The 9,805-nt window shown below is 36.1% G+C and overlaps 1 pseudogene; it reads left to right on the forward strand.

Annotated features, from left to right (window-relative positions):
* Nucleotides 1-4,343: 4,343 nt before the first annotated feature.
* Nucleotides 4,344-4,773, forward strand: LOC103073081 (eukaryotic translation initiation factor 1A, X-chromosomal-like; annotated as a pseudogene).
* The last annotated feature ends 5,032 nt before the right edge of the window (nt 4,774-9,805 follow it).

Here is a 9,805-nt window from a genome sequence, read left to right on the forward strand (position 1 = left end):
CTTGGGTCACAAATCAAGCCTCAGTAAATTTAAGAAAATTGAAATCATATCAAGCGTCTTTTCTGACCACAATGTTATGAGATTAGAAATGAGTTACAGGGAAAAAAACGTAAAAAACATGAACACATGGAGGCTACACAGTGCGCTGCTAAATAACCAAGAAATCACTGAAGAAATCAAAAAGGAAATCAAAAAATACATAGAGACAGATGACAACGAAGACATGACGATCCAAAACCTATGCAATGCAGCAAAAGCAGTTCTAAGACGGAAGTTTATAGCAATACAAGCCTACCTCAAGAAATAAGAAAAATCTCAAATAAACAATCTAACCTTACACCTAAAAAAAACTACAGAAAGAAGAACAGAGAAAACCCAAAGTTAGTAGAAGCAAAGGAATCATAAAGATCAGAGCAGAAATAAATGAAACAGAAAGAAAGAAAACAATAGCAAATATCAATAAAACTAAAAGCTGGTTCCTTGAGAAGATAAACAAAATCGATAAACCTTTAGCCAGACTCATCAAGAAAAAGAGGGACAGGACTCAAATGCATAAAATTAGAAATGAAAAAGGAGAAGTTACAATGGACACCACAAAAATACAAAGCATCATAAGAGACTACTACAAGCAACTCTCAGCCCATGAAATGGACAACCTGGAAGAAATGGACAAATTCTTAGAGGTATAACCTTCTAAGACTGAACCAGGAAGAAACAGAAAATATGAACACATCAATCACAAGTAATGAAATTGAACCTGTGATTAAAAATCTTCCAACAAACAAAAGTCCAGAACCAGATGGCTTCACAAGTGAATTCTATCTAGCATTTAGAGAAGAGCTAACACCCATCCTTTTCAAACTCTTCCAAAAAATTGCAGGGAAGGAACACTCCCAAACTCATTCTATGAGGCCACCATCACCCTGATACCAAAATCAGACAAAGATACTACAAAAAAGAAAATTACAGACCAATATCACTGATGAATATAGATGCAAAAATCCTCAACAAAATACTAGCAAATACAATCCAACAACATATTAAAAGGATCATACACCATGATCAAATGGGATTTATCCCAGGGATGCAAGGATTCCCCAATCTACACAAATCAATCAATGTGATACACCATATTAACAAAATGAAGAATAAAAACCATATGATCACGTCAATAGATGCAGAAAAAGCTTCTGACAAAGTCAACACCCATTTATGATAAAAATCTCCAGAAAGTGGGCATAGAGGGAATCTACCTCAACATCATAAAGGCCATATATGACAAAGCCACAGCAAACACCATTCTCAATGGTGAAAAACTGAAAGCATTTCCTCTAAGATCAGAAAAAAGAAAAGGATGTCCACTCTCACCACTATTATCCAACATAGTTTTGGAAGTCCTAACCACGGCAATCAGAGAAGAAAAAGAAATAAAAGCAATACAAATTGGAAGAGAAGGAGTAAAACTATCACTGTTTGCAGATGACAAGATACTATTCATAGAGAATCCTAAAGATGCCACCAGAAAACTACTAGAGCTCATCTGTGAATTTGGTGAAGTTACAGGATACAAAATTAATGCACAGAAATCTCCTGCATTCCTATACACTAAGAACAAAAGATCAGAAAGAGAAATTAAGGAAACAATCCCATTCACCACTGCAACAAAAATAATAAAATACCTAGGAATAAACCTACGTAGGGAGACAAAAGACTGGTACTCAGAAAACTATAAGACACTGAGGAAAGAAATCAAAGATGGCACAAACAGATGGAGAGATATACCATGTTCTTGGATTGGAAGAATCAATACTGTGAAAATGACTATACTACCCAAAGCAATCTACAGATTCAGTGCAATCCCTATCAAATTAACAATGGCATTTTTACAGAATGAGAACAAAAAAATCTTAAAATTTGTATAGAGACACAAATGATCCCAAATAGCCAAAGCAATCTTAAGGGAAAAAAAAAAAAATGGAGCTAGAGGAATCAGACTCCCTGACTTCAGACTATCCTACAAAGCTACAGTAATCAAGACAATATGGTACTGGCACAAAAACAGAAACACAGATCAATGGACAGGATAGAAAGCCCAGCGATAAACCCACGCACATATGGTCAACTAATCTATGACAAAGGAGGCAAGGATATACAACGGAGAAAAAACAGTCTCTTCAATAAGTGGTGCTGGGGAAACTGGACAGCTACATGTAAAGGAATGAAATTAGAACACTTCCTAACACCATACATAAAAATAAATCAAAAGGGATTAAACACCTAAATGTAAGGCTAAAAACTATCAAACTCTTAGAGGAAAACATAGGAAGAAACACTCTTTGACATAAACCACAACAAGATCCTTTTTGACCCACTTCCTAGAGTAATGGAAATAAAAACAAAAATAAACAAATGGGACCTAATGAAACTTAAAAGCTTCTGCACAGCAAAGGAAACTATAAACAAGATGAAAAGACAGCCCTCAGAATGGGAGAAGATACTTACAAACAAATCAATGGACTAAGGACTAGTCTCCAAAATATACAAACAGCTTATACAGCTCAATATTAAAAAAACAAACAACCCAATCAAAAAATGGGCAGAAGACCTAAAGAGACATTTCCCCAAAGAAGACATACAGATGGCCAAGAAGCACATGAAAAACTGCTAAACATCACTAATTATTAGAGAAATGCAAACCAAAACTACAATGAGTTATCACCTCACACCGGTTAAAATGGGCATCATCAGGAAATCTGCAAACAATAAATGCTGGAGAGGGTGTGGAGAAAAGGGAACCCTCTTGCACTGTTGGTGGGAATGCAAATTGATAGAGCCACTATGAAGAACAGTACAGACGTTCCTTAATAAACTAAAAATAGAATTACCATATGACCCCACAATCCTACTACTGGGCATATACCCTGAGAAAACCATAATTCAAAAGGACACATGCACCCCAATATTCACTGCAGCACTATTTACAATAGCCAGGTCGTGGAAGCAACCTAAATGCCCACCAACAGACGAATGGATGAAGAAGATGTGGCACATATATACAATGGAATATTACTCAGCCATAAAAAGGAACGAATTTCTGTCATTTGTAGAGATGTGCACAGATCTAGAGACTGTCATACAGAGTGAAGTAAGTCAGAAAGAGAAAAACAAATATCATATATTAACGCATATATGTGGAATCTAGAAAAATGGTACAGATGAACCAGTTTGCAAGACAGAAATAGAGACATAGATGTAGAGAACAAACATGGACCCCAATGGGGAATAGCAGGAGGGGGTGGTGGTGGTGGTGGTGAGATGAACTGGGAGATTGCGATTGACATATAGACACTAATATGTATAAAATAAATAACTAATAAACTGCTGTATAAAAAGTAAAATTCAAAAAAAAATTTTCAGTCCTCATCTTAATCACCTGAAATATTTGAACTGATTTATATCTTCCTCCTTCATAACTCCCCTCTTTTTTTTTAATTGGCATCTATGGCCCACTCTCTCCCAGTTTTCCTCCACCTGATTCCCCATTCTCATCACCTTTGCTTATTTCCCCTCAACTCCCTGACCTCTGAACTCTAGAGTGTTTTCTACGCAGACTCATCTCTACGTTGAATTCACTCTCACAGCTTTCAATACCATCATATACTGATGAATCTTATATTTATGATGGCAGTCTCAGCCATGACCCCCAAATTCCAAAAAAACAGAAAAAAAAGAAAAGACAGGTGAGGTCAGAGCACAGAAAGGCCAAAGCAGCAATTATTTTGCAGGGGTGGGGGCGGGGGAGGGAAGCCCTGAAGTCAGAGAGCAATGCAAAGACCAATTTTTTTAAGAGGGGCGGAGGGGAATTTCCACTTAAATTTTACCTGAATACCAATTTGCATATGCAAATTAAGGTTGAGCAAAAACAACTTCTGGGAAAGAATAATTGCCAGGTAATAAAAGGTGAATAATTCCCAGCTTACACAGGGCCAGGAATCATCCATGTTCTCACAAACAAGATAAAAAGTCCTCATTGAATCCTTGGGACATTCAGTAAAGACAAAAGCAGAGAGGTCCACCTTAGTAATAAGGCTAAGAAAGCATAAGGGTAAAGATTACTCTATACCTGTCCCCAGAAAACCTTAAGAATATTAACATACACAGAAAGGGAAGAGGCAAGAAAAAATTTTTGATGCTGCTAAGTATGTCTTAGAAAAGCTCAGTCTCAAAACTCTCACACACATGGTTCCATATTACCACGTGCTACTTTGTCCTGTGTGCCACTCAAAGGAGCAGCCGCCACTGCCACCACAGGAAAGGAATTTGAGATGCTGGGAAGCATTGCCATGCCCAAGAATAAAGGTAAAGAAGGTAAAAACAGGTGCAAGGGTAAGAAAGAAAATGAATCCAAAAAAGGTTGGTGTGTAAAGCGTATGAATAAGAGTATGCTCAGGTAATCAGAATGTTGGGAAATGAATGAGTAGAAACAATGTGCTTTGATGTGTAAAGAGGCTATGCCATATCAAAGGAAAAATGAGGAAAATGGTTTAAATAAATACCTCAGATATCTTATTGGTTGGTCTGCCTGCCTATCAGGATAACAAAGCTGATGTAATTTCAAAATACAATGCAGATAAAGCTATAAGTCTGAAGGCATATGGCAAGCTTCCAAAACATGCTAAAATCAATGAAAAAGATATATTTGGTGCTGGAGATGATGATACAATCCAGTTTGCTGACACTGGAGATGATGATAAAGACCATGATGATATATAAATTGAACTCACTGTTTTACATTCCAAGTTTCCAAGATGATATGGCTTCCTTTTCCTTCAGAAAGTTAATGAGACTTCTGTGTAGCTTTGCAATTTTATATTGGCATCCCTTTCCTAAATGAACACATGAACTCCTGATGCTCAAATACTCTTAGTAGCAGTTCTTTGGTCTTCCTGATTGTTCCCTCATTAGTTAGATAAAACTCTGACACATGTTAACAGATAACTTTAAGAAGTGAGCTTTTACAGAACCCAAGAATGTCTGATTCCAAAGTCTTATTTTCTTAAATGTAACTTCCTTTAAAAAAAAAAAAAAAGAATAGTCTACATGAGCGGTATATTAGAAGATTAATGAGAAAATCCCAATATGCAAGAGAAAATGTTTAAGAGAATACTGTAATTGAAATAACAGCATCTGTCTTACAGATAAGAAAACCAGGGCAATTAAAAGGAAATAAAGAGGGAGGGTCACACAGCGAGCAAGCATCAAACAGGAATTTCAACCCAGTTATTTGAGTCCAGATTCTACTGCAAGGAGGTCTTCCACAGCAAGTATCTTCCCATGTCTAGACCATTCATCTAAACAAAGGATCCCCTATCAATAGCTAGAATAAGAGAGAAAAATCATTGCCATCACAAGAATGCTACCATAATGAACAGTGACCTTTAGAAGAATCATTTTTCCTCAAGAGCTCTCTTGTTTTTCACCTAAGAAGACCTTTGAAGCTCTAAATATCTTAGCAGTATGAACTTAATTAAAAAAAAAAAAAGGGGCTTCCCTGGTGGCGCAGTGGTTGAGAGTCCGCCTGCCGATGCAGGAGACGCGGGTTCGTGCCCCGTTTCGGGAAGATCCCACATGCCGCGGAGCGGCTGGGCCCGTGAGCCATGGCCACTGAGCCTGCGCGTCCGGAGCCTGTGCTCCGCAAATGGGAGAGGCCACGACAGTGAGAGGCCCGCATAACGCAAGAAAAAAAAAAAAAGGATTCCTCCAAAATTTCCCCTCCTCATTCATGAATTCAACCATAGTTATTCACTGGTCCACTGCCTACCATGTGTTTGGCACTATACTGAGTACCAAGGATACAATGATGAGCAGGACAGAGACAGTCTTTCCCCACTGTTTTAGTGGACCTTAGAATCTACTGGGAAAGAAAAAATGAAAGAAATAATTACACAATTAATTTCTTAGGTGTCTAAATATGCTGAGCCTGTACCCAACACAGGGCTTTTGAACTCCTTGTCTGAAACACATTTGCCCAAATATCCACCATAGTTCTTCCCTCATCAAATTCAGTGTCACCCTCTCAGTGAAACCTTCCCTAACCATTCTATATAAAAATGGTACACTCCCCACTCTGACATTCCCTGTTACCTTCCTTGATGTAGTCACCTTTCTCTAGAACATTTATCACCATCTGACATACATATTTGTTTAGTTTCTTTCTCTCTACAAGTGTATAAGCTCCATGAGATCAATAATTTCTATTTTGTTGACTGGTATCACTCAGAATCTAGAACAGTACCTATAATATAGCAGACACTTAATAAATATTGCTGAATAATAAATAAATGAGTACAATAAAGGAAAGTATGAGTATTATGAGAAGGCATTCATTTCATTTAGACTAATGTACACAATGTTTTTATCAAAATACATGTCTTTTATAACAAAATACCAATTATAAATTCTATCTATCATTCATGTATATGGTATTAATTTAGGTATTGTTTCAGTTTTTCTATAATTCCTTTTTATATAAATTACTTTTAAACATTTTAAAGTATTTACAGTAGAATGACTTACTGCTAAAAAGATTAATATTTTTATACTAGAAGGGAGTCAACATCTAACAAAATGATTTATTCTCCATTCTATAAACTAGCTCGCCTTAAAGAGTGAAGACAAGGTGAAATGTACCATTCTACCTGGATTTGATATTACCACGTTCACTGAACTGGAATAGGCATCTTACTTTTCAGAAATAAAAAGTAAAAAAAAAAAAAAAGAGAGAGAGAGAGAGAAATGATCTAAAAATTCACCTTCTAAAGTTTATAGTTTGATGTCTTTGTTTTGTATGCTTAGTGTGTGAAGATTTTATACAATTATGGCACATAGCTAAATATCTAGGGAAAAAAATCGTTTCAAATTTAGCATATCACACTCCAAGGGACTTTGTGGCCTGACAAAAACTCTTATTTTGAAGAGGAATAATACTTTCATTTATATCTAAATAATGTTAACCCAAATGTTAACCTTTAAAGGTTAACATGATCATTTAAACAATTATTTAACAATATCATTTATAAAAGATAAACAGACCCTGAGACAAGTTTTCATATTCAATCACATATCATTTGGAACTCCAATAACTAGAGTCAACATGATCCTCCAAAGGATTAAAAAAAAGTAAAGTTGCTACAGTATTTTTAATAAAATGAGTTTGTTACAAACAATCTATGTGTAGAATGGAACATTTTTCACGAGTCCATTAATTTCTCCTGATACAGACACAAGTTATTGGAAGAAATTAAGAAAACAGTCATGAAGTAACAATATGACCTGCACAACTATACTTTGAAAACCTAAGAATATTGACCAGATGTAATCAGGACTCCCAAAATCCATATGTTCTCTCCCCTAATTAAGAAACTTAGAAGTCATACTAAGCAAAGGAAAGGGCAAAAACAAATCTTCAGATATAAAATGCAGTTCGATATAATATCTATTAATAACTACATCCAAACTAAGTTTTCATATACATAAAAAACCTAAGAATTTTCTCAGTTCTCCACCATCTAATTATGTAGGCATTCCTCAAAGTATCTACAAAACAAAATTAAAATTACTACTAAATATTTTTCAACCATTACATACATTAAAGAAACATTATTGTTCATTTTAAAACTATACCTTCTGAGTGTTAACAGTAAATGTTAAATGTAATCATTTCCTTCTGGTTAATTATATTCTTCCAGAAACAAAATGCAGAATTCCTTAGATAGATTTTTTACATTTACAGGACAATGGACCATCGACCAGTAACTATGTTTACTGATACAGATATTAAGTTTTAAAAAAAATTTTTAAAAACTCAATTTATCCCAAACATTTAAAATTAGCTTATTTTTAAATAGTCACTGCAAAACAAAAGACAGAAATACATAAAAGATAAAGGAAAGATCACAGGAAACTTACCTCCTAGAAAAAAACAATTCCTTATTACCATTTCTCCACCATCTCTCAAGATATTTTACACAAATGTAAATAATCTTAGATTAAAGGAATCGTTCATACATCCTATTCTACAGCCTACGTTGCTTAATTATGTTTTCTTTTTTTTTTTTTTGCGGTATGTGGGCCTCTCACTGTTGTGGCCTCTCCCGTTGCGGAGCACAGGCTCCGGACGCGCAGGCTCAACGGCCATGGCTCACGGGCCCAGCTGCTCCGCGGCATGTGGGATATTCCCGGACCGGGACACAAACCCATGTCCCCTGCATCGGCAGGTGGACTCTCAACCACTGCGCCACCAGGGAAGCCCTACTTTGATTAATTTGACATTAGGTAAGGAACATCTTTTATGTTATTAGCCAACATACATCTATGTATGTCATTATTTTTAAGGGCTCCAGGGTATTACATTCTATGTATTACCATAACTAAATCATTTTTCCCATTAATAGATATTTTATTTGTTTCCATTTTTTAAATGAAATATCTCAAATACAATGAACAGGACACTCCGCACTTCTTTACTAAAATGCCCCTCACCCCCCAATTCTTCTCCACAATACAGAAATTCATTTATTCAAATTATTATTTTTTTTTAATTAATTAATTTATTTTTTGCGGTATGCAGGTCTCTCACTGTTGTGGCCTCTCCCGTCGCGGAGCACAGGCTCTGGACGCGCAGGCTCAGTGGCCATGGCTCACGGGCCCAGCCGCTCCGCGGCATGTGGGATCTTCCCAGACCGGGGCACGAACCCGTGTCCCCTGCATCAGCAGACAGACTCTCAACCACTGCGCCACCAGGGAAGAAGCCCTATTCAAATTATTTTTAAGAGCCTATTATGTTCTACTCACTGTTCCAGGCAATCTAAGTTCCATCAGTGTAGATACTGATTCTATTTTATTCATTGCTTTGTTTCCAGCGTTTAGTGGAGGGTCTGGTACACAGCAGACTTTCATATATGCGCTGAATGAACGGATGATCATCCTTGTTCATTCATCCTTCCTCACTTCTACAATTATCTCCTTTTTTTTAAGTTTTAACTTTGAAATTAGTTCTTTCATTTTTTCTGCCCTACAAAGTAATGAGCCTATAAACGTCTTCACCACTCAGCGTTCAGGATCTCTCCTGGGAGTCAAGAAAATAAATATGGAGGAAAAAAAGTAGTGTTACAATGTTACATCTTGGAAACTCTGCTCAGCTGTGTTTAAAATTCTCAAAGTTCCTTTTTTAAACTTCAAAACATCATCCAAAGGAAACGTGAATCTAACAGCTGGTTATAGGTCTTCCTTTGGTCTTGCTAACATTTCAGTCGAAAAAGAGTAGTATCCAAAAGGTCCAGCTGGTGCACCCAGAAAAACCTTAAAAATCCAACTAAACTGAAAAATTATGACTGAATTCACAAAAGATTAATTTTGCTTTTCCAGAAAAAATACTCTGAGAGAGGGAAAAATACCACTGAAACATCAAAACACACCAAAATGTTTTTATTCCAATCAAATTTCGGTCTTTTAAATTATTATGAAATAGATCTGTTGAGAAACCTCTAGACATACTAATTCTGTTTTCTATCATCTGGAAATCCAGGTACTATAGGGATTAAATTAGAATCATAAACCTGGAAAGAACCTTGAGACACATATAGAGTTCATCCTTCTGCATTTTACTCACTTACACTTAAGCCTTTTTACATGCATAAGAAATATATCCACAACAAAAATTTATCCAACTCAAGGTAGAGGTGGAGATGGGAGATTAAGTCAGAGTTAAGGAAGGAGTTTGGACAAAAACATATAAGTCATTCAA

The sequence above is a fragment of the Lipotes vexillifer genome, unplaced genomic scaffold (genome assembly GCF_000442215.2).
Source record: "Lipotes vexillifer unplaced genomic scaffold, Lipotes_vexillifer_v1.1 scaffold629, whole genome shotgun sequence".
NCBI classification, from domain to species: domain Eukaryota; kingdom Metazoa; phylum Chordata; class Mammalia; order Artiodactyla; family Lipotidae; genus Lipotes; species Lipotes vexillifer.